The sequence below is a fragment of the Marmota flaviventris genome, chromosome 3 (genome assembly GCF_047511675.1).
Source record: "Marmota flaviventris isolate mMarFla1 chromosome 3, mMarFla1.hap1, whole genome shotgun sequence".
Taxonomy (NCBI): domain Eukaryota; kingdom Metazoa; phylum Chordata; class Mammalia; order Rodentia; family Sciuridae; genus Marmota; species Marmota flaviventris.
Window position 1 is genome coordinate 15,454,753 of NC_092500.1, and position 23,827 is coordinate 15,478,579.

The window sequence follows — 23,827 nt, forward strand, 5'->3', positions numbered from 1 at the left end:
GGGGCCTCTTTCTGGGTTCTGAGATGATGTTCATGGAGAGCCAGTACAAAGGAGGGGCTGTGTGTAAGAATTGTGCATTTGGACTACCGGATCAGGATCAGGTCAGAGCTCAGTATTTTTTAGGCTAGATGCCCTTTGGCAACTTCACATGCAAATGACTCACTTTCCCTATTTGTGAAATGGGAATGATAAGAACCTTTCCCTTAGAGAACACTTGTAAAAATTTAAAAAGTAAATGTGTGTAAATAATTTGCAGCAGAGCCTAGCACTTAGTAAATACTCCGTGTTATCCATCATTACCACTGACTATTCTGATGACTCATATCCTTCTAATTCCATGGACTTGACTTTTCAAGTCTAACTGAATTCTCCCAGGGCCTCTTCCCTTTTAGCTCAGCACTGAGCAGACAGGCATGGTCAGAGAGCAGCCTGGCACTGCCCTCCCCGGGAAGAGAGGCTGTAGTTGATTTCCCACTGGTAGGACATAAACCTCGAGTGCTTTCTCCAGAGATGGGGATGAATCTCTCTCCCTCCATTCACACCATCTTTCCCCCATGCCTGTACTCTTACTGACTGATTTACTCACTCACTCAATGGACAGGTACTGGGATCCTGAGAGCTGTTTGAACTTGAACATACTACTCCACCTCTCTCTGCCTTCGTTTCCTCCTGTGATATCCAAGGATTCAGGAGTTATGAAGTTATGAAGTTACCCTATCTGGGGGGGACAAGTGATGGTGCCCCGTAAGTGACTTGGCCTTTGTGTGATGGAAAAGATGTGGCCAAAGGAAAAAGGAACTGAGAATCCAGAGTGGGTGGCATGAAGATGGCCTATGTTGGGAGCTGACCATCTTCACTGTAGAGGATGGGTGGGACAGCAATTCCTCATCCGAAAATGGATGAAAAAGATCACAGGATGTTTAGAGAAGCTAATGTGATGACATCACAAAGCCACTTCTGGAAGTAAAAAAGAAAAGAACTTTAAAAATATTCTGGTGATAAAGCATTATATCACGAGTGATAGCATCCTGAAAGTGAACAAAAGATTCAATCTGTTCTGCGCCTTCTGTGAGGGTGTGACTTTCTTAGTGACATATCCCAGTATCTTTCACACTAACTCTTGTTAAACTAAGGACCTGGGCTTTTCTTTTCCTCTATGTCCCTCCCAGATTGTTGCGCCCTGAAAAAAAAAATGCAATATTAAAGGTGGGCTGATGAGAGCCTTCTTGAAACCCTTGGCCCCCACGTGTGGTCTAGGAGCGCATCGAGGCTCAGCGGCCCCATCACGCTGGGCTAAGGGATGGCCAAACTCTCTAGACCCTCATCACGGGACAGGTTTCAGAATGAGGATCTGACGCGCTGCTCATGAAGATGCTGGTGTAGATAGAGGGGACACAAGAAAAGCGTCAAAGTGGAGCTGGGAGTTCTTCCTGTTGGTTAGAAACGTGATGATTTGGGTTCTGAGTTTCCCAACCATCCATGCAGGGAAGGCAAAAGAATAGAATTTTAAGAGTCCCAGTTTTAACAAGGGGAGTGCATGCTAGGTGCTGAGCTGTGCTTTCCTTATGCTCAGCCCTGGGAGGTTTCTCCTAGGCAAACGGGCACAGCAGTGAGGCACCAGGTTGGACCCTCTGATGTTGGCGGACATGGTGAAAACGTCAAAGCTGGGAGTGCTCAGGTTGCTGAAGACAATAGTTGTTAGTACTGCCCCTCCTGAAGGCATTTTTACAAAATATATAAAGAGCCCCAAAATACTCATAAGAAACTCATCTAAAAGGAAGGAAAAAACCAAGCGTGGGGCTACTAACGAGTGTGGAAAATTAGCAACAATATAAATGTCCAATGACGGAATGGCTAACTACAGGACAGCACATGCACTCAACAGAACTCATGTGCCATTAGAAATGACGGCAACAGAACCATCAGGATGTGAAAAAATGCTATGGCAAAATACTGAGTGAAACAGCAGACCTGCGCCATGTTATGCTGTGGTTGTGCTTCATGTACAAATGTAGGAACACACAAGGAGAAATGAAAATGGGCATTTGTTAAGGTAGTGGGATTGTGGGTAGAACAACATATTGGATGATATTTGTGTACTAAGTCAACTTTCTATGCAAATGGAAAGGCATTTTCTTATTAGAAATATTCGTAACTGAAAAAGGAAGTTCAAGAAAATCTTGAAAGCAGCACGAAAATCTACCAACATGCTACAGTGCTAGTTTTTCTTGTCTTTTTCTCTTTAAAAAGTAAATCACTCCCCATTCCCTGCAAATCAGCTGTAAATAATAAAAGAAAGCAGCATTGTTGTGCTTGGTTGCTAAGTCTTATTATTACTTGATTTAAGAGACTGGGCTGGGTTCTGAGGTCCTCCAAAGTGTTTATTTGAATGGTCTCCCACACAACATCCTCCAAACACACAGGCAGAGCCCCGATGCCTGCCCGAGGCCAAGGGACCAAGGGCTGCAGCTCTGGCCCACTGGGAAGTGGGGACGGGTCTTCTGGGGCCATTCGTTCCACTTTTGTGAGTTGACACTGCACACAAGCGATGCATTTATGATTCTTGGCACTGTCATGACGTGGGACTGGGAATTCACTGACCAATTTTATCTGTGATTAAACCTGTGCCAGGGTTTTCACTTATTCCTTTTGAATAGTATCCATGCAAGCAGTGTGCATCTTTGTGACCAGCATCACCTGCTGAGTCACCCAAGACAGGCTCCTAACCCTGCTTAACCCGATGATGTCCCTTTGGTCCTGCCTTCCAGACATCTCCTGTGCCCGGCAGCTTCTGACTGCTTCTCCATTCCCGACCCCCACCCCACCCTCCCACTGGCTGCCCTGCCTCCATTCTTGCTACCTCACCAGCAGACTCTGTCTAAAGGGCAAATGCGATCAACTCATTTCTTTGTTGGAGGTGCTAGGTGCCTTCTCTCAGCCTGCTCTGGATAAAATCCAGGCCCCGCAGGCTGCTCCACGAGGCCTCTTCCTGCTCAAGTCCCCAGCCACAAATCCAGCTCCCCAGGTTCCATGCTGGTACTGGTCCTCCCACCGCTCATACTACATTCTCTCCCAGGACCACCAAGCCCACAGTAACCCCTCCCACCCCTGAGAAACTGCTCTCCTTCTTTGAGTGTCTGTCTCCCACTTTCCCTGTTTCATGTCCCATGAAACCACAGGAGCACCAGGCCCCGCTGCTCTTCTCTCTGTACAGATGGATAAACTGAGGCCTGAGACCCTAAGCCATCTACGGAGCTACACAGTTCACAAGATGCCCCCAGCCTGACTGGACACTCCACCACACCAACGTTATTGCTTCTAGATGAATGAAATGTCCCCAAACCCTTCATTTGTTCCTTCAGTGGCAGCCTTGATATCATTTAGGTCACATTCCTGCATTTCCACATTAAGTGTGTTTGAGGAATGAGATGATTTCTTGTTTCCATCTCCAGGGAAGATTTCTCCCGAGTCCCCTCACTACTCTGAGCCTCTCTGGGCATGCTCTAGCAGCCTCCGCTGAGGACAGGCTCCATCTCTCCATATTCCTATAGCTAGGGAAAGTGGAAACAGCCCAGGGGATGGTGATACCGCAGGCAGCCCGGTATCTCCTCTTAGATGGCATCTGCTCACATCCAGAAAAAAGTAGAAATGTTAGGACTGGGGACATAGCCCAGTGGTAGAGAGTGTGAGACCCAGGATTCCATTTCTAGTATTGGGGAAAAAAAATCTTTTGGTTTGAATAACTGAGGTCACCAAGTAGATTTGCTGATGGAATGATCAGCCCACTCAGAGGTCTCCAACTTTCCTCCAAGGCCACCTGAGTCACCAGTAGCCCACATACTTCTGTCTTTTCTCTCGACTCGTCCTGACCACCTGGTCTTGCACAGTTCTCTGAATGCTCCCCAGGCCCTCCTCTCTCCCTCCTCACCACCGTGTCCTTAAAGGCCTCCTGCCTTCTGTCCCACCCACCCCCTACCCCCAGCATACACTCCACTTCTCCAGGAACCCTGCCCAAGGCCCTGACCAAGGCAGAGCTCTTCCTTTCCAAACCACGGCTGCACCTGTCACTTTCCATCTATAACCCAGTTCCACCCTCCATCTTGACCACATCCTGATCCGACCTGCATCCTCCTGACTCTGCCAGCCCAGGACCATGATCCTCAGCTGGACTGCTGCAAAGTCCCCTCATCACCCTGCTCTAGTCAGGCCCCTCTAGACTAGGTCCACACCCAGAAGGCCCCACCCGATGCCCCCTTCCTTCCAGCTCGCCTCACCCAGTCCCTGTGCTCCAGCCACACTGCATGACCCCATGGTTCCCAGATGTCACGTGCTCTCAAGCCGGACTTTCCCCCAGCTGTTCTCTTTGGCTCCTGCCCCTTGCTGCCTGGCGTCCACTCATCCTTCAAAGCTCATCTTGCACCTATTTCCTCCCAGACATCCTTCCTGGGTGACTTCTTTGGTGACCATAATTATGTGGTCCATCGAATTCTGTTTTAAGTAATTTGTTTTTAAATTGTAAAATAGAAATTGTATTTATGGTATACAATATGATATTTTGAAATATGCCATACCTCGTGAAATGGCTAAATTGAGCTAATTAACATGCGTCAATTCATAATACTTCTCTCTTTTTAAAATGACTGTTTTAAATGTACAGTATGTTGCTATCAATTATCGTCTCCGTGCTGTACAACAGATCTTTTGAACTCACTCCTCTTTCTAACTGAGCATTTTTTCATGTACTTGTTGATTGATTGTATGTCCTCCTCTGAGAAGTGTCTGTTCAGGTCCTTGGCCCATTTGTTGATTGGGTTGTTTGTTATTTTATTGTCTAATTTTTTGAGTTCTTTGTATACTCTGGATATTAGGGCTCTATCTGAAGTGTGAGGAGTAAAGATTTGTTCCCAGGATGTAGGCTCCCTATTTACCTCTCTTATTGTTTCTTTAGCTGAGAAAAAACTTTTTAGTTTGAGTAAGTCCCATTTGTTGATTCTAGTTATTAACTTTTGTGCTACGGGTGTCCTATTGAGGAATTTGGAGCCCGACCCCACAGTATGTAGATCGTAGCCAACTTTTTCTTCTATCAGACGGCGTGTCTCTGATTTGATATCAAGCTCCTTGATCCATTTTGAATTAACTTTTGTGCATGGCGAGAGAAAGGGATTCAGTTTCATTTTGTTGCATATGGATTTCCAGTTTTCCCAGCACCATTTGTTGAAGATGCTATCCTTCTTCCATTGCATGCTTTTAGCCCCTTTATCAAATATAAGATAGTTGTAGTTTTGTGGATTGGTTTCTGTGTCCTCTATTCTGTACATTGGTCCACCCGCCTGTTTTGGTACCAGTACCATGCTGTTTTTGTTACTATTGCTCTGTAGTATAGTTTGAAGTCTGGTATCGCTATGATTCACACTTCCTGCTTAGCATTGTTTTTGCTATTCTGGGTCTTTTATTTTTCCATATGAATTTCATGATTGCCTTCTCTATTTCTACAAGAAATGCTGTTGGGATTTTGATTGGCATTGCATTAAACCTATAGAGAACTTTTGGTAATATCGCCATTTTGATGATTCTAACTGAAATCTTGAGTCTTCTGATGAGCACCTCCCCAGCTCCTCCACAGAATCTCTGTGACTACTCAGTGGTCCATCAGTTCTACAAAGGCCTTCCCTGAGCCTCTCACACTCTACACGAACTGGATCTCCAGCCCATTTTCTACCGAGATTCCTCGAGTTCAACAAGCTGCAGCCTCAAAACCCATAAAGGGGTGGCTGATGGTACAGGGCTCAGATTGTTCAATAGCAGCAGCTGCTGGGCTCCTACTGTCAGTGGGTGTTTTGCCAGGGCCCAAGGGACACGGTGCTGAGCACAACCGAAACAGCCTCTATTAAGGAACTGACATCTCAGTCTGTGAGAAGACCAAAATTAAGCAAATGAAAAAGTCACTATCTATATCAGGGAAATGCCACGGAGGGGAATAAATGCTACTGAGGGATAAGGGAACTTGAAGGTGGGGGTATTGTTTTGCTAGAGTTTGGAGGACTCAGTGGTAATGTGGCATATGAGTGGTGAATAAAGGAAAAGAAGGAATAAACTCTGGCCATCTGAGGGGAGAGAGTTGCAAGAAGAGGGAGCAACCAGTGCAAAGGCCCTGGGGTGGGAGCCAGTTTGATTTATTTCAGGAAGAAAAAGAAGACCAATGTGGCTGGAGCAGAGCCAGAGCACAGGAAAGTGGTAGGAGATGAAGTATGGAGGCTGAGAAGGGTTGATGGGACAGGGCTCGTGTGGGGCACTGCACGCCTTCATAAGCACTTCTGCTTTTACTGAGTGAGATAGGGAGACTTGAGAGGAATTAAGGAGGGGAGTATGGATGAGATCTGACTTAAGGACAAAAGGATCAGTCTGGCTGCTGTGTCGAGGACTGACTGGAGGGGGCAAGGGTGGAAGCAGGAGTAGTCTGCAGGCTACTGCAAGGGTCCAGGCAGGACATAATGCAGCTGAGTACATTCATTCATTGACTCAATAAATGAAAGAATGAATGAATCACTGCTTTCGTCATTGGCCACTGAAGTTGTCAGTGTTGTGTTGATATAAATAATGCTATAAGCAACAGCTTTGTGTATAATGATTTTTTGTTGATATTTTATTCTTGTCTTTGTTTTCTTTTCCCCTCAATATAGTTTCTCAAATGGAAAGCTGCTTGATCAAAGGGGAGAACATGTCTATGTCTTGAAAACACACTGTCAAATTGCTTTCCAGGAAGTGTAGAAGGGCATTAGCACTTTGAAAAAATGTGCTAAACTGCAAAGCAGAAAATCCTCTTGTTCCTTCTTCCACATGAGCCTCGGGTTCCTTCTCTGCTAAGTGATGCTCAGCTCACCTCGCAGGCCCAGGCTCGCAGCAGGGTGACGGTGGTAGAGAATGGGCACCCAGGCTGGTCGGCTGGTGGAGGCAGGAGCTCAGCCAGGCAGCCTTCACCGTACCCCTGGCTGCAGGTGAGGAGAGAGCTGAGCAGCTGCCAGGTGGGGTGGGGCAGGGGTCCGTCTGCTAACACCCCACCCTGCCTCCCTTGTCCTTCCCCTCCAGCACCATCCTTTCCAGCCTGTTCTCTTCCTGCACAGAATTAGCACTATATACTTTCATCGTTTTAGGTTTTTTCAGAAGATCCTCAACAATCCAGTTACAGGCTTTTGAGACACATCGCGCTCTCCCAAGCACTGGGTTTGTGTGATTAGAATATTTGATGCTGGTTGTGAAAATTCTATTACCTAAAACTAGTTGATGGCCAAATCCTCTCCTCCTCCGAAAAGAGAGAAAGACAATTTGAAATGAGGAAAGGGAAGCGTGTTAGGAGCGGGGTGGGGGATGGGAGGAAGCTCGGTGCCACGTCACATTTCACCCAAATGGAGGTCAAGACTTTTCCCACTCGGAGCAAAGAAAGCGCTGTTGCAGATGGCACCTCCTCCCTGCAGTCGCAACAAAACCCTGTGGGAAGGGGGTTTGGCTTTTTTTTTTTTTTTTAAGTGTTTCTTATGGGCTGCAAATTACAAATTATTCTCTTCTCCTTTCACCAAATAATCAACTGGTCCCTGAATCTGAAAGCCCAGCACAATTTAGTTTGAGTCTCAAAATGCGAGGTCGGTTCAGCCCCATGAAGGCTGTTCAGCTTTTAATTTCTGGAGCAAGACTCAGCAAACAGTAAAACACTTTTGTGGAGCTGTGAAAGTTGAGCTTCGCTGTTTGATAAATGAGCAGACGGGCAGGCAGCCCCTCTTTCTCTTTTTGTGTGGATTCAATGAAGCCTGCCTAAAGAACACCACATGCTGTTCTAGCTACTGATCTAACATTCCGCAACACCCCAGCCTTCCAAATTCCCTTTAATTACTCGAGAATCCCACCCTTCTCTCTTTCAGCCTGGGCAGACAGAGCTGGGGGTTCTGGGGGCGGGGGTGGGAAGCAGAGAAGTGCTGGAGAAGCTGCTGGAATTCTTTGAGGTGGTGGTCACGTGACTCATCGACACCCTGGAGGATACCCACACGTGAATTTTATGGGTGCAGTTCTTAAAGAAATACCAGTTACAGGCTAGCATTTGGGAAATGACATGTCTAAACAATTACCCTCCTGTAAGTAATGAAAAGAGGGACTGACATCCACTGAGCATCGCTGGGGGCCAGGCACTAACCACTAAGTGTTATGCTCAGTATTAAATTTTATTCTAGAAAAGCACTGGAGCAGAGGACGATGGTGCCCATGTTACAGGCGAGCACTGGGAGCTAAGGCAGCTCAAGGCTGCTTGGATTCACTGGCTCTGCTCTCCTCTACCTGGAGTCAGCAGGTGTCCACTAACTGCATGAATTCCCCATGTCCTGTGTGGCATTACATCAAAAGACACCTCCAGAGCACATAAGGAAGCCACTCATCTTGCTACAGTCCGCCTCTGTTGGTGACCCTAGGCTGCATTGTCTCCATCAGTTTGATCTCCAAACTTAGTCACCAGGTTTTGGTTGTTTCCATAAATTCAATCCACCCTCAGTAGGCAACGATTCTCCAACAAGAAGTGATCTAAAAGAGATTCCAGGGCGAAGGAGGACGAACAGATCCCCATACTCATGAGAGGAGACAAAGCTCAGGTGTCGATCAAGAGTCAAGAAGGCTGAAAACAGCTTCCAGAGAGGCTGGGGGTCCCAGTTCAGGGGTCTTCTGGGTGTGGGAAAAGAAAGGCGTTTCCAGTAGCAAGAAAGTAGAAGCGGTTCCTATTTTATAACCAGGTACTGCAGAAACCTTGTGTCTTCTTATTATGAAAACACTTCAGACATGATTTTTTTGAACAAGAGAATGAGAAAAATGATCAGGGAAAAAAGTTAGTTAAAGGGGCCTAATTGTTACAAATTATCTGGAAGCGCGATAGTCATTTTCTTTTTGGATTCTAAACCTAGTCCCTTTCTCAGAGGAGAAAAAAGCATGAAGCCTGGTGGTAGGACGAGGACTTTGAAACGTCCTACCTGGATGCTTCCATCTTGAAAGGAGCGTTTGCCAGAGGGATTCTGCTATACTGAAGTAACGCTACCCAGTTAATATTCTTTTATTTTTTTTTTTGGTAGCATTTCCTGGATGTAGCACTGGGGGATTAAAAAGGTAGGCGCACCAGGTTCCAGAGGAAATTTCCCAAGGGAAGTTTCATAATTTCCATAAGAAATTCATACCGAGTGCAATGAGGCAGAAGTAGAATTTCAAATCACATGTGTGGATGGATGAGGATTCTGTTAAAATCCAGGGCTACACAGCTTACCAAGAACCCATTAGTTATCCCTTGAGTGGTATCATGAGAGGAGGGCAACTGCAAGAAGTCTAAAAATTTCCCATGTGGACCCCATATTGTCTTGGGCTGGCTGGATCAGGTGGCACACGTGCATGAAAGAAGACAGTCACCACACACTGATTTAGCTAGAATGAGGTGAGTTATATAAGATGCAGGTTAAGTTAAAAATGGAATAATTCTGTAGATGATAATAAGAGAGGGTGCGGGAGGAGATGGCAGTGTGTGTGTGATGTGGGAAATTTTTAGAACAATTGTTCTCAAAATTGTTCAGAAGGAAGAGCACCCAGAAGGGTTGGAACATTGATATGTTTGTGATGGTATGTTAAAAACATGATGTACTAAAGTAAAGGAGTGTTGCTATAATACACTGAAATCTAATTGTAACTAACATGCACTGAGCTTTACATTGACCTGGCCCTGTGCTAAGCAGTGTCTTTGTGTGTGTGTGTGTGTGTGTGTGTGTGTGTGTGCGCGCGTGCACGCACAGGGAGTGGGTTACAGGGGATTGAACTCAAGGGATTGACCACCGAGCCACATCCCCAGCCCTATTTTGTATTTTATTTAGAGACAGGGTCTCACTGAGTTGCTTAGCACTTTGCTTTTGATGAGGCTGGCTTTGAACTTGCAATCCTCCTGCCTCAGTCTCCTGACCCACCGGGATTACAGGCTATAAAACCATATCCAGCTAAGCAATGTCTTTAAAATTGTTATCTCAGCAATTCTCCAGATGATTGCTCTCATTATTCCATTTGATAGCTGAAAAAACTGAGGCCCAGAGATATTAAGAAATTGCCTGAGTTTATGCAGCTAGTAAGTGGTAGAGCCAAATTTAGCCCCAAACAACTTGACATCAGAATTTTTACAAAGCACTACACTGAAAAAGAATGAACAAAACATGCAATCTGATGTGAAAGCCGATATTCTGACTTAGACACTCCATAGCATGTACCAAAGTTTAAGAAAAATATATGCAAGAATTTAAAGTTTTAAAATAGAAAAAAAATTCTAGCTGTGTCATTAATTTTTTTTCTTTTGTAAACTGCAAAGAGATCATCACTGAAGGATCCCTCCAGAGTACTCTCATCTTCTGAAGGTGACCATGAAGTGACACAGAAATCAGAAACCATCTACAAATGTGCTAGTGACACACCACCCAAAGATCAGGACTAGAGGCAAGATGGGCAGATTGAAGGGACTCTCAAGGGAAAAAGCCATCATGTTAATGGGAGGACGCACTCATCGCCATTCCAGGTGCACACAGTGCTGAAGCACAGGTCCACGAAACAGGACTTCTCCTCATTGCTCAAGGATGACCAGCAAGGAAGAAGGGGCCAAATATTGGAGGAAGAGCCACATACAGCCCCACCTGCCAATGACCTCAAGGCCTCATTGGAAAAAGGCAAGATATACATAAGCTGAACTGTACAAGTACAGCTCACCTGTCAGCCGGCTCCCCTTCATCTTGCCTCTTGTCTCCACTGTTGTCTTTCCACCACTCCATACTGCCACCAAGTCCAGCCCTCGGGAGTCCAGCCCTGCCCCTAAATGCATGAACTTGGAAAACCACTCAATTTCTATGGGTCTTAATGACCTCATCCGAAAGGTGAGATCACATCACCAGATCTCTAAATCTCAGTGACAACTCAGACATATGGAGACTGTCATGTATTGGCTAGGTGTGGTGATGCAGGCCTGTAATCCCAGTGGTTCAGGGAGCTGAGGCGGGAGGATCACGAGTTCAAAGTCAAAGGCTGAGAACAGCTTCCAGAGAGGGTTGGAAGCATCTTAGCAAGGCCCTAAGCAACTCAGTGAGACCCTGTCTTTAAATAAAATATAAAAAAGGGCTGGGGATATGGCTCAGTGGTTAAGAGCCCCTGGGTTCAATCCCCAGGAACGAGAAAAAAAAAAAAAAAAAAAAAAGGAAAAAAGAAAGAAACTGATATGCATTAATGAATTATCCTATCCATTCTAGGTACCTTTTTTTAAAAATTTTTTATTGTTGGTTATTCAAAACATTACATAGTTCTTGATATATCATATTTCACCCTTTGATTCAAGTGGGTTATGAGCTCCCATTTTTACCCCATATACAGATTGCAGACTCACATCAGTTACACATCCATTGATTTACATATTGCCATACTAGTGTCTGTTGTGTTCTGCTGCCTTTCCTATCCTCTACTATCCCCCCTCCCCTCCCCTCCCCTCCCCTCCCCTCCCATCTTCTCTCTCTGCCCCCTCTACTGTCATTCATTTGTCCCCCTTGTATTATTTTTCCCTTTCCCCTCACTTCCTCTTGTATGTACTTTTGTATAACCCTGAGGGTCTCCTTCCATTTCCATGCAATTTCCCTTCTCTCTCCCTTTCCCTCCCACCTCTCATCCCTGTTTAATGTTATTCTTCTTCTCATGCTCTTCGACCCTACTCTGTTCTTAGTTACTCTCCTTATATCAAAGAAGACATTTGGCATTTGGTTTTTAGGGATTGGCTAGCTTCACTTAGCATAATCTGCTCTAATGCCATCCATTTCCCTGTAAATTCTATGATTTTGTCATTTTTTAATGCAGAGTAATACTCCATTGTGTATAAATGCCACATTTTTTTTATCCATTCGTCTATTGAAGGGCATCTAGGTTGGTTCCACAGTCTTGCTATTGTGAATTGTGCTGCTATGAACATCGATGTAGCAGTGTCCCTGTAGCATGCTCTTTTTAGGTCTTTAGGGAATAGACTGAGAAGGGGGATAGCTGGATCAAATGGTGGCTCCATTCCCATCTTTCCAAGGAATCTCCATACTGCTTTCCAAATTGGCTGCACCAATTTGCAGTCCCACCAGCAATGTACAAGTGTCATTCTAGGTACCTTTTTTAGACTTGAATGGAATTGAGCAATCTGAAGCATCAATAAGCTTTCAGGGGAGGTATATTTTTGAAAATAAATGGTCTCCTTATGTACTTAAAGGACATCATCACAACCACCTAGTGCCTATCTATAAATTGGCCTTTTCCTGAAAAGATCAACAACTTGCAGTCCATAAATCATGTCACCATCATGCAGTCTTAGATGATCACATTGAGCCACCTATTACTTCCTCAAAGTGCAGAATATGAGCTTTACAGATGGTTCTCCGTTTATGATGGTTCAACTTCAGATTTTTTTACTTTGAGCTGGTGTGAAAGTGACACACTTTTAGCAGAAACTAAACATTGAATTTTTAACTTTGATTTCTCCTGGCTAGAGATTTGCTGTACAATACCTGGCTGTGATGCTGGGCACGGGCAGTGAGTGACTGCCACATGGTCTTGTGGGGGAGCAACCTATACTCTACAGTGGACTATGTTGCTAGTATTTTTGTGATGCAAGTATTCAATAATACAAGAGACATTCAACCCTTTTTTAAAAATAGGATTTGTCTTAGATGATATTGCCCATTTGCAGGCTAATGTAGTTTTCTGAGCATGCTTAAGGTGGGTTAAGTTAAGTTAAATACATATCAGTTTCTTTCTTTTTTCCTTTTTTGTTTTTGTAAAATGTATTTTCCATGTATGGTATCTTCACTTCTGATGGGTTTATCTGGATGTGACCCCACTATAAGTCCAGGAGCATCTGTAGATCCTACACACTTTCAGGATCCTGGGTTCCATTCTATAGATGTGACATATAAAAGGTTGTATGGATAACTGGAATGCCTTTATGTGGACAAAAATGGCTGGTTGCTTACCCCTCCTTCTTACTGACCAATACTTTTGTTTCCAAGAGATAATAGACGACATTTTCCTGCCTCTTTGATAGCCCAGGGCAGCCATGGAGAGGTAAGAGAGAATCACTAGGTTGGGCTCTGGGAAAGTTCCTAAAGAGGACTGATTTGGCTGGGAGTTTTGGGCTTTGCTCCCATTTCCTCTTTTTTCCTACTTATTGCTTGGAATGTGGCTTTGGAGTCCAGCAGCCATTTTGGACCATAAGGTGACACAGAAATCAGAAACCATCTGCTAGGAATGGCAAACCATAAAAATAGGAGGAGGCTGAGTCTCAAATACTTTATAAACCTCTCTACATACAGCTGCGTCATCTTTTCCTAAATGTAGTTTATATAAGAAAAATAAGACCACTGATTTTTCAAGCCTCCGTTTAGGGATGGGAAATGTGAATTTTGCCCACATCCCCAACACAATTCCAAACTGATATACCTTCAGATTTCCACCCAGGGTTTACTTAAAGAAGAGGCTCCAGTGTTTAGCTCCTTTTATTGCACTCTGCTATCAACAACATAGATCCTGAAATCAGCTATCACCTGGGAACAAAAAATAACATTCTACTTCCAGTTTCCGGTTCCACATGTAAGGAGCTAGGGAAGTTGGTCACTCTGTCCCCAAAATAAGTAAAACCCGGAACAAACTGAAAAATCAACAACCCTTCGTGGATTCTGGGAGAAGGACACAGGGCAAATGACTGCCCCCAAGACTGAAGAGACATTTGGGGAGCTGCAACTGACTGGAACAGACACTCCTGAGGGGCTGGGACCCACTGCCAGGGGAGGGAACCTGAGCTGGAGTTGGTGAGTTGCTAAAGGTTCCGTGAGGACAAGTCTGAGAGATAGAATATGACTCTGGGGGGATCTGGTAATAGGGGTCCCACACAAAATTGTGAGTTTACCCCCAGGAGCTCAACCAGGTTCCCACAGTAAATATTAAAGGAAAATCCACTCATGCTTCTATCAGTGGGGAAGGGAAAAGGAACCATTTTGTGATATGCCAGAGTACTCCCAAGGGCTGCCCTCGGGAGAAAATAGCTAACTGAAGCTTAACCTTCTGGACTTTTATCAAAGCCTAACAAACCTGGAAGGAAGGGAAATAATCAACTCCAGTCAACTCCAGCCTTCTATGAGTAAGAAGCCAACTCTAGCAGTCCTATCAGGAGGGTGGGGGAGAGCCTAGAAACACCTATGAAGTTCACGGTCCAGAGGTGGAGACTCACTAAAGGACTGAGACCCAGTCATAGAACTAGAGAACACTCCCCCAACCCACCCCCCACACCTTACCACCACAATTCCAAAGGAATTTCTTTCAACTGATACCTCATGCCCAGGCAGCAAGTAAAAGTTACAAGGCAGACTAAAAGGTAAAAAAAAAAAAAAAAAACAACACACATTTCGAAGATACAGAGCAAACATCAGAATCAGACATGGCAGAAATTTTGGAATTCAAAATAATTATGAATTACTTGCTAAGGGGCATCATGGATAAAGAACAGCATGCAAGAACAGATAGGTAATGTAAGCGAGGGATAAAAATTCTAAGAAAGAACTGGAAAGATACACTAGAGAAAAAAAAAATTATAGCCAAAATGAATGCCTTTGATGGACTAATTTGGTGACTGGACACAGTTGAGGAAATTATCTGAGCTTGACAAACTCTGAAATACAAACTCTGAAAACAGAAAAGCAAAGAGGACAAAGATGGTGGGGATGGGGGGAGAACAGAATGTCCAGGACTATGAGGGCAATTATGGAAGATGCAAATATGCATAGTAGGAATATCAGAAGGAAGAAGACAGAAGAAATATTAGAAACTACACTGGGCTGGGATTGTGGCTCAGCGGTAGAGTGCTCGCCTAGCACGGGCGGGACCCGGGTTTGATTCTCAGCACCACATAAAAATAAAGGCATTGTGTTGTGTCCATCTACAAAAAAAAAAAAAAAAGATATTCTCTCTCTCTCTCAAAAAAAAAAAAAGAAAGAAAGAAAAGAAAAGAAACTACAGTGACTGAGAATTTCTCAGAGTTACTGTGAGATGATAAATCATAGATGTAAGAAAAAAACAAAACAAAACAAAAAACCTTGGATGGTGGAAATCAGAGGGGAAAAAAATCTTACCTACAGAAGAACAAAGATAAGAATTGTATCTGAATTCTCCTTAAAAATTAATTAATCAAGAAGAAAGTGGGATGGAAAGTTTAAAGTGCTGAGAGAAAGAATAATTCCACCAACCTAGAATTCTGCACACTGCAAAATTATCCTTCAAGAGAGAATAAATAAATAAATGAATAAATAAATACAGACCTTCTCAGACAAGCAAAAATTAAGGAAATTTGACTCCAGTAGATCTACCTCACAAGAAATGTTAAAATAAATTTCTTTAGAGAGAAGGAAATTGATATAGATCAGACTCTTAGACCTACATAAAGGAAATGTAGTAAAAAAGGAATAAATGAAAGTAAAATTAAAATTTCTAGTTATTAATTGATCTAACAGCTACTTGGGAGGCTGATGCAGGAGGACCACAAGTTCAAGGCTCACCAGGAACTGTCTCAAAATAAAATAAAAAGGGCAGGGAATGTAGCTCACCAGTAGAGCACTCACCTAGCATGCACAGAGCTCTGGGTTCAATGTGCAATAGTGGGGGGTGGGGAAGGTATAACTGATATGGTTAAAAAAAAAAAAGGAAGCAGGGGCTGGAGATATAGCTGAGTTGGTAGAGTTGGTAGAGTGCTTGCCCTGGGTTCAGTCCCCAGCACAAAAATAAATAAATAAATAAGAGAGAGAGATTATCATACAAAATGCCCAACTAAAACCACAAAGGGTAGAAAAAGAATAGAAGATAGAAATAAAAACAGAACAAGGGCAACAAATAGAAAACAGTAACAACTATGGTAGATATTAATCCAGCTGTATCAATAATCACTTTAAACACCAGTGGTCTAAATGCATTAATTAACACAGAGGTTGTCAGCGTGGATCAAAAAACACAATTTGACCATACGTCACCTACACAAAGCCCATTTAAAATATAAAGATATATAATGAAAAGTAAATGGATAAAGAAGAAAGTACTAAGCTAACACTCATCAAGAGAAGCAGGAGTAACTAAATTCATTTCAGTCAAAACACACTTCAGGGCAAGGAAAGGCATCAGTGATAAAGGAGGACATTACATAATAGGGGGGTCAATTCTCTAAGAAGGCAGAATAATCCTTAAAGTACTTGTGCTTAACAATAGTGCACTTAACTACATGAGGAAAAAATATAGAATAGTGAGGAGAAATTTAGGAATCCACTATCATAGTTGGAGATTTCAACACCTCTCTCTCAGGAACGGACAGATCCAGTAGGCAGAGGACCAGTAAGACACCATGATCAGCGGGATATAGTTGAGATTTACAGACTACTTCATCCTACAACAGCAGCACACACATTCTTCTTCTCAAACTCACATAGAATGTTCATACATTCTGGGTCATAAAATACAACTCAACAAATTTTAAAGACTAGAAATCATATAATTTCTTTTATCAGGCCACAACAGAATTGAACTAGAAATCAATAACAAACAGATAACTGGAAAATCCCCAAACACTGGGAAATGAAGCAACACACTTCTAAACAACACATAGGCAAAAAATAAATCCCAAGAGAAGTTTAAAAATATAAAATGAAAACACATCAAAATTTGTAGGATGCAATGAAAGCAATGCTTAGAGGAAAATATATATAATTAAATGCATGTATAGGAAAAGAAGATATATCTAAAACCAATGCTTAGTTTCCATCTTAAAAAACTAGAAAGAAAAAAAAAGAAGAGCAAATTATATCCAAAGCAAGAAGACAAAAAGGAATCATAGAAAGCAGAGGATAAATCATGGAATTGAAACCACAAATCAATAGAGAGTATTCACGAAACCAAAAGCTGGTTCTTTGAAAAAAATTAATAAAATTGATAATCCCATAGCCAGACTAAGTAAAAGAGAAGGCACAATTTCTAATATCAAAAATGAAATAAGGGACATCACTACAGGTCCTACACAGCAAAAGGGGAATAAAGGAATGACTTTATGCCCATCAACTTGATAACCGAGAAGAAATGGGCAATTTCTTGAAAGACAATATTTGCCAAATCTCACATAAGAAGAAATAGACAATAATATATCTATTAAAGAAAGAGATCAATGATTAATAATCTTTCAAAACAGAAGGCACCCGGCCCCAAATATACTCACTCATGAATTCTAATGAACATTTAATAAAGAAATTATACAAATTCTGTACAAATTCTTTCAGAGGATGGAAGCAGAGGAAATGCTTCCTAGCTCTTTCTATGAGATCAGCAGTATCCCAACACCAAAATGAGACAAGAACATTAAAAGAAAATCAGAGACAACATTTCTTATGAATATAGATGCAAAAATCCTCAACAGAATATTAACAAATTGAATCCAACCATGTCTAAAAGGAATTTTATCTCATGACCAAGTGGGATTTATCCCAGGCATACATAGCTGATTTGACATTTGAAAAATCAATTACTATAATCCATGATGTCAATGAGCTTAAAAAATTATATGATTATATTAGTAAATGTAGAAATAGCATTTGACAGAATCCAATACCCATTTGTGATTTTTAAAAAACTCTGCGAACTAGACATAGAGAAGAACTTCCTCAACTTGATAGAGGGTATCTACAAAAAGCCCATAGCTAACATCAAACATAATGGTAAGAAACTCAAAGTTTTCAATGGAAAGTTGTTCTCTCTTGCCACTACTTTTCAACACCCTACTGGAAGCTCTAGCTAATGAAAGAAGACAAGAAAAAGAAACAAAATATGTGAATTGGGAAGGAAGAAGTAAAACTTTGTTCACAGATTACATGATTGTCTAATATAGAAAATCTGTCCAAGATTTAGTTAAACAGAAAACAAACAAAAACCTCCTAGAACTATAAAGAAATTACAGCAAGGTCGTAGGATACAAGGCGAATATGCAAAAATCAATTGCTTAGGAGTGCTTGGAAAGCAACTTGTGAGGTAGAGATGTTCTTTGCTCGAAGCCCCCGAGTTCCAGTTTACCCTCTGGGAAGGCTTACTTAGCTACTGGCTAAATGCACTGATGCTCCATCTCAGTGCAAGTTGAGTTTTTGTTTTAGAGTCTCCAAAAGACAGTGGAAAAGAAGAAAGATGATTTTGTAAAATTAAGATAGCCATTTCAACTTCCATGAGTCTCCCAGGGCTGCAGGTTGGGGGACGGGGACACTAGTACTGGGGTTTCCCAGAACAGACCTCCCTAGATCTCAGGCTGCCCCTCGTCCCCCTCCTATGGGGGCAGCAGTTCCTTCTCTGCGCCCCTCAAGTCCTTGCATCCCTAGCTCAGGAGGCTCACTTGCCATCTTCTTTGCAGTCACTCTTCAGCGTATGTCCCCTCTGCAGGGCTCGTACCTCAGGGCCCACTCCTTCACCGTGGAGCTCAGCTCCCAGCACTGGGAGGGCAGGGCCCACGATAGACATGAGATAAGTGAATATTGAACAAATGGGTGGACTCAAGTACTGAGGAGGAAGCAGAATGGGCAGTGCTGGCGAGGGTGTTCACGGCACCATGAACACCCCAGCTGGGAAGACTGGAGGGGCCTTTCTCCACTGCGATGACCAGCACACTTACCCCTTGAAGTATAGAGAGGCTGAGATTTCTTTTCCAAATTTCATTATTTAGAAGGTCAGCCGGTGACAGTTATTGACTTTATCAAAGTCAAAAGGACCAAACCTGCCTCCACACATACCCACCCTGTCTCCGAAACAACTTATTTCATGTAAATGAGATGGTTAAAGGCATGGAACCTGGGTCCACATCCTGAATCCACCACTTACTTGCTGTGTGACCTTGAGCAAGTCACTTAATTCCTCTGGTACTCATTTACTCATCCACAAAATGGGAATAATTATAGTTCTTACCTCATAGAGATTTGGGGGGGATTAGGTGAAACTGACATATGAAAAGTTCTTAGAACAGTGCCAGGTACACATAAAGCCCTATGCAAATGTTTGCTATTTAATTTTATGAGTAAATTTAATTAAACTTATTTAATTAAATGTTGCATTCTAAATTAGAGCTAGACACTTCTATCATCTATTAAAAAGAATTGCCTATTACGGCTGGCTATAACTCAGTGGTAGAGTGCTTGCCTAACAGGCATGAAGCCCTGGGTTCACACACACACAAAAAAACTAATTGTCTACTAATAAATCATTTTAAGCTTAGGCAACTGAGCTGGGTATGATGTCATGTGTATGCTAATCTTGATCCCTATCACCTTGTGTTTGTTTCAATTTATTATTCTGTTGTTCTCTAAAAATTTATTTCACTGCTTTTGGGGGAAAGCTAGAGTTATATTTGGGAAGTGTTTTTTCTCAATCTGATGAGCCTGGAGGGACCTGTCGCAGGGGGAAAGGTCAGGGGGAGCAGATCAAAGCAAGTCCCCTCCCTCACTGCAGGTCCTCAAACTGGGCACAGTAGAATTGAGAGGGGAGGGAGAGTTTTGAAGTGGATAAGAATTCAGTTTTAAATTGGAGAACTGATCTGAACTTCTAGCGTCTATGAGAATCTAAATTATTGAGAAGAGGCTTGTCCTTATAATCAATAACCAAAAAGCTCTTAAATCTGCCACGAAAGCATCAGTTTTCAGGAAGAGAGATTACGACAGCCAAACAGAACACAGCAGAGTGGCTTTCTGCCTATGCTTCTTGGAGTTCACCTGTTTCACAGTTACACTTGCTGGGGCTCCTCTGAGGTCTCTAAGAGGCAGTTTAACCCTGGAAGTGCAGTGAGCTGGCCCCAAACCTTCTACACTGGGGCTGCGGGTGACTCCCCCGTCACCTGAAGTGCTGCAGCAGCCCCAGGTAGGGCGAGCAAGAGGCGGGCTAGAGAACACATCACTTCAGCACTGGAACCAGAGCCACAGGCGCTCTCCACACAGGGTCAGCCAGGAAGAGCACGGAAAAGGCCCCACCTGACTCCTGTTCCCTTCCCTCCACCCCCTCCTCCTCCACAGCCTCCAGCCCTCATCCCCGAGAAGCCAGAAAAGGAAAGGGCCTGATCAACCCTCTTTCCCAGGGCAAATTCCAAGCCACTGGACAGCAGAAGCTCCAGCTTAGATGTGAGGCTGACCTTTTATGTGGGACTGACTGGACTTTTTAATAGCCAGGAATGAGTTGTAATTATCCAACCAAAACAGATGTGATGGCTGAACAGGGGACTGGGCTGTGGGATTTCCCTCTGTGTCATCCAAGGGCAGAGGAGGAGTTAGAGCTTTAAGGCAGCTCTTCACAGTCAAAGCAGCCGTTTCCATGTGTACCTCGGCCAGCCCACCCCTACTCAGTAAAGGGGCTGCTGGACATGGACACAGGATCCATTTCCCATGGTTTCCACACAGGTTGGACATGTTCACATGAGTCTCACGGTCCCTGGCGGGAATATTTATGTAAGCCAGTCAACCTTTAGCAAGTATCTGAGGGCTTATGAGGTGCCAGGCCCTGCTCTGGGGGTTGGGGGATGCCTTAAAAAAATAAGAAAGGCCTTCTGGAGCTTCCACTCCAGGGAAGGAGACCAGCAAAGCAAGTAATGACACAATGTTATATAGACATATACATACAGATGTGTACATATGTCACACACATACTCAAACACACACATACACACATTTGCTGTTTTTTCTCAGTCTGACAAAGTCTAGAGCAGCAGGAGGGACAGGTACCTGTCTTTATGGTACACACATATAGAGAGATAGATAATACATGTCTGTATAAACACATATACATGATACAACATATATATATATACATACATACATACCTGGGGGGATAGATCATATAGTGATGAGTGCTATGAAGACGAAGCATGGTAACATGGTAAGCAAGTAGAGGAGGTGGGATGAAGTGGGACTAATTTTAGATAACGGTCATTTCTTCCACTGGCAGAGCATGTCACAATTTTAAACAACAGTCTCACAAGCTCTGTCTTGTTTTATCCCTAGAGTCGCTTGGTGAGGGACTAATCCAGTCTGAAGGTAAGGAAATGGGAGCTCAGCAAAGTTAAGTGCCTCCAGGCCAGGTGACCTTTTATCATTCCAGCCAACAGCAAAAGCAGGCGTGACGCTGGTGCAGCTCGAAGCTTCGGCGCTCCCTGTACATCCTAAGTTAATTCTGGAACCAAAGTCAGTACAACGTTCCTGGAAGCCAGCGTCATGGAGCATGGCCGTGGACTGGGAAAGGGGCTTTACATTTCAGAACTTGCAGCAAAGCAACTGCTGCCATCCATTTCATCAAGAGCAGTGTCCCCACCAGGCCCCAGGGACAGCGTTGGTGCTGTCACCTCAGCCCATGGGCAAGCTGAATGGGGACTACTATCGATATATTTTCTCTCTAAAAATGAATTGTAATACTGAGTCTCGCCTGCTCTGAGCTAAGGGTTTGTGGCTGAATCAGGAAAGGCTGTCCATGACTGCATCCCAAGGCAGAACATCCGGTCCTTCTCTCTGCGGGGGACGAAGGCTGGCCCTTCAGGGAAGGTGAATGGATCTTGGTTTCCAGTTCAACAAGCTCCCAGTGGGAACCCTCAGGAGGCACCTTCTGTCCTCTGCAGCTGGAAGGACAGCCCCAATCCCAGCGTATTTCAACTTGATGGTGAGACAGCCGTAGAGAGCATTTGTATGTATGCTCTTAATACTGTTCAAGTATGACTTTGCTTTTGGACTGAAGATAAGACTGTTTGGATGCCTTTTTAAATGGCCATTTTGGAAGCACTATATTTTGTTTTAGGGAGGAATTTATTTTTTGGAAAAATATCTTGAAAAGCCATTTGGTGTAAGTGAAGCCTCTATGTGGGCAGACATGTCAACAGGAACTAAGGATCTAAGAAGACAGGAAATTTGATAGGGTTTGTCCCAAGAAGGAAGAGGAGAGAAAAATGAGAAAGAAAAGGGAATGGGAGAGGAGTGGGAGATAATAGAGTGGAGAGGGGCTGGGACCAAGGATGGGAGAAGTTGAAGACCAATAAACCTCCACTGTTGTGGGAACCTGAAGAAAATTGGCAGATGGGGGATGTCTATCTCTGTCCTGGCAAACCCCCTTACAAACGTCAGCCTACTTCTGTGGACTGCCTCATGAAGAGCAAAGAGAGTGCCGTGTTTCATCTCTATGGTGTAGAACAGGGCTGTCCAATAGAACTTTCTGTGATGATGGAGCACCATCCAATGGAAGCCCCAGTCACAGGTGACTCCTGAGCAGATGCAGGTGGGTCATTGTGACAGCTAGTGAACTGGGTTTTGGATGGCCACACGTGGCTATGAGTACTGTACCAAACAGCACAGGGGTAGAGAAAGGGGACAGCCACAGAGGGAAGAGTCATGCATCACAGTGATGCTGAGAATATAATCACCTTGGAATCTGCTGAAATCCGGGACAGACTTGAGAGCTAAAACGGGAATGGAACTGGGGGGGTGATGGGAAGGGTGGACTTCAACCAGTTTTACCTGGAACATGAGGTCAAGGAAGCCCCAGGCTGACATTAGGAATATCGAGTATTTGAGAAAAAAGAAATTGAGGGCCTTTACATAGGCAATTGAAGTTTCTAAAAATGGTGAGAGTTTTCTTTTCTTTCTCTCTTTTTTTTTCATTTTCCAGAATCTAAGCTAATGAATGCGTGTTTACACCTGTGCACAAGCATCTCATGAAGACTCTGTAGCACCAACAGCTGTGATGGGTGGCACATGGCAGGTACTTAATAAATACCTGGGTTACCAGATGAGTGAGTGAACGGTACCTTCCATCATCTACCAACATCATCTCCCTTGATCCTACAACATCCCCACAAGGAAGTGGAGACGCAGAGGCTGAGAGGCTGAGTGGCAAGTCCAAGATTCCCCGTCTTTTGGCTCCCCCAACTTGCCCATGCATCCAGATATCAGAGGCCTTCTCTGGCCTCTCCAGGGTGCCTGCCCTGAGGAAGTGCAGAGATGCCAGTGGAAACTGCAGCACCACGACACCTGGCGCAGCTCTGCTGTGACCCCCTTCACAGTGTGCTCTGGCGTCCCCGCCTGCCAGGCTGCATTTCTTTCTGGGACCCCTACCACTAGTTACCACGGTGCCTGCCATCAAGCCATCTCTTCAACACTAAGGGACTCAAGAGATAAATGAATGGAAGAGTAAAGGAGGTTTCTCCATTGACTTTTTAGAAGCTTCCTTCAGCTTGGAGAAATAACATTAATGCCTCACAAAAACATGTTTCCTCCCGAGTCCACATGGAGCATCTTCCCCATTCACTGAATGAAGTCAATTCTCAGCCACTCGGTTTTGGGACTCTCCAGCATGTTTGGCTCAGACCTGACCCTGCACTTTTATTTTATTTATTTGTTTGTTTATTTATTTTCCTGTTGATGATTTATCTGTTGGGGATCTGAAAAGGGAATTCCTGAAACTGGCCTCTTTATGCCATTTCAGTCCTTGATAAATCCATTTTCAGAAAACTGGTAAAGAATGGGGTGGGGAGCAGATCAAGCTTGCTACTTCTTGTTAGCAGATGCCCTAAAATTACAGTTTTAAAAAAATCTAATAAAAGAGCTAATACAAGAAAGAAGAGTTTGGATGTATTGACTCACGTTGAATGGGATTTGTGCTTGTGTGTGTGTGTGTTTGTGTGTAAAATCCAGACTTTCAGCCATAAACAAATAAGTGATTGGACTTAAAGAAT

The 23,827-nt window shown here is 43.6% G+C and overlaps 1 protein-coding gene across 1 annotated transcript in view; it reads right to left on the reverse strand.

Annotated features, from left to right (window-relative positions):
• Rfx4 (regulatory factor X4) overlaps window positions 1–23,827 on the reverse strand; it is a 143,385-nt gene that overhangs the window by 73,982 nt on the left and 45,576 nt on the right. The window lies entirely within an intron of this gene.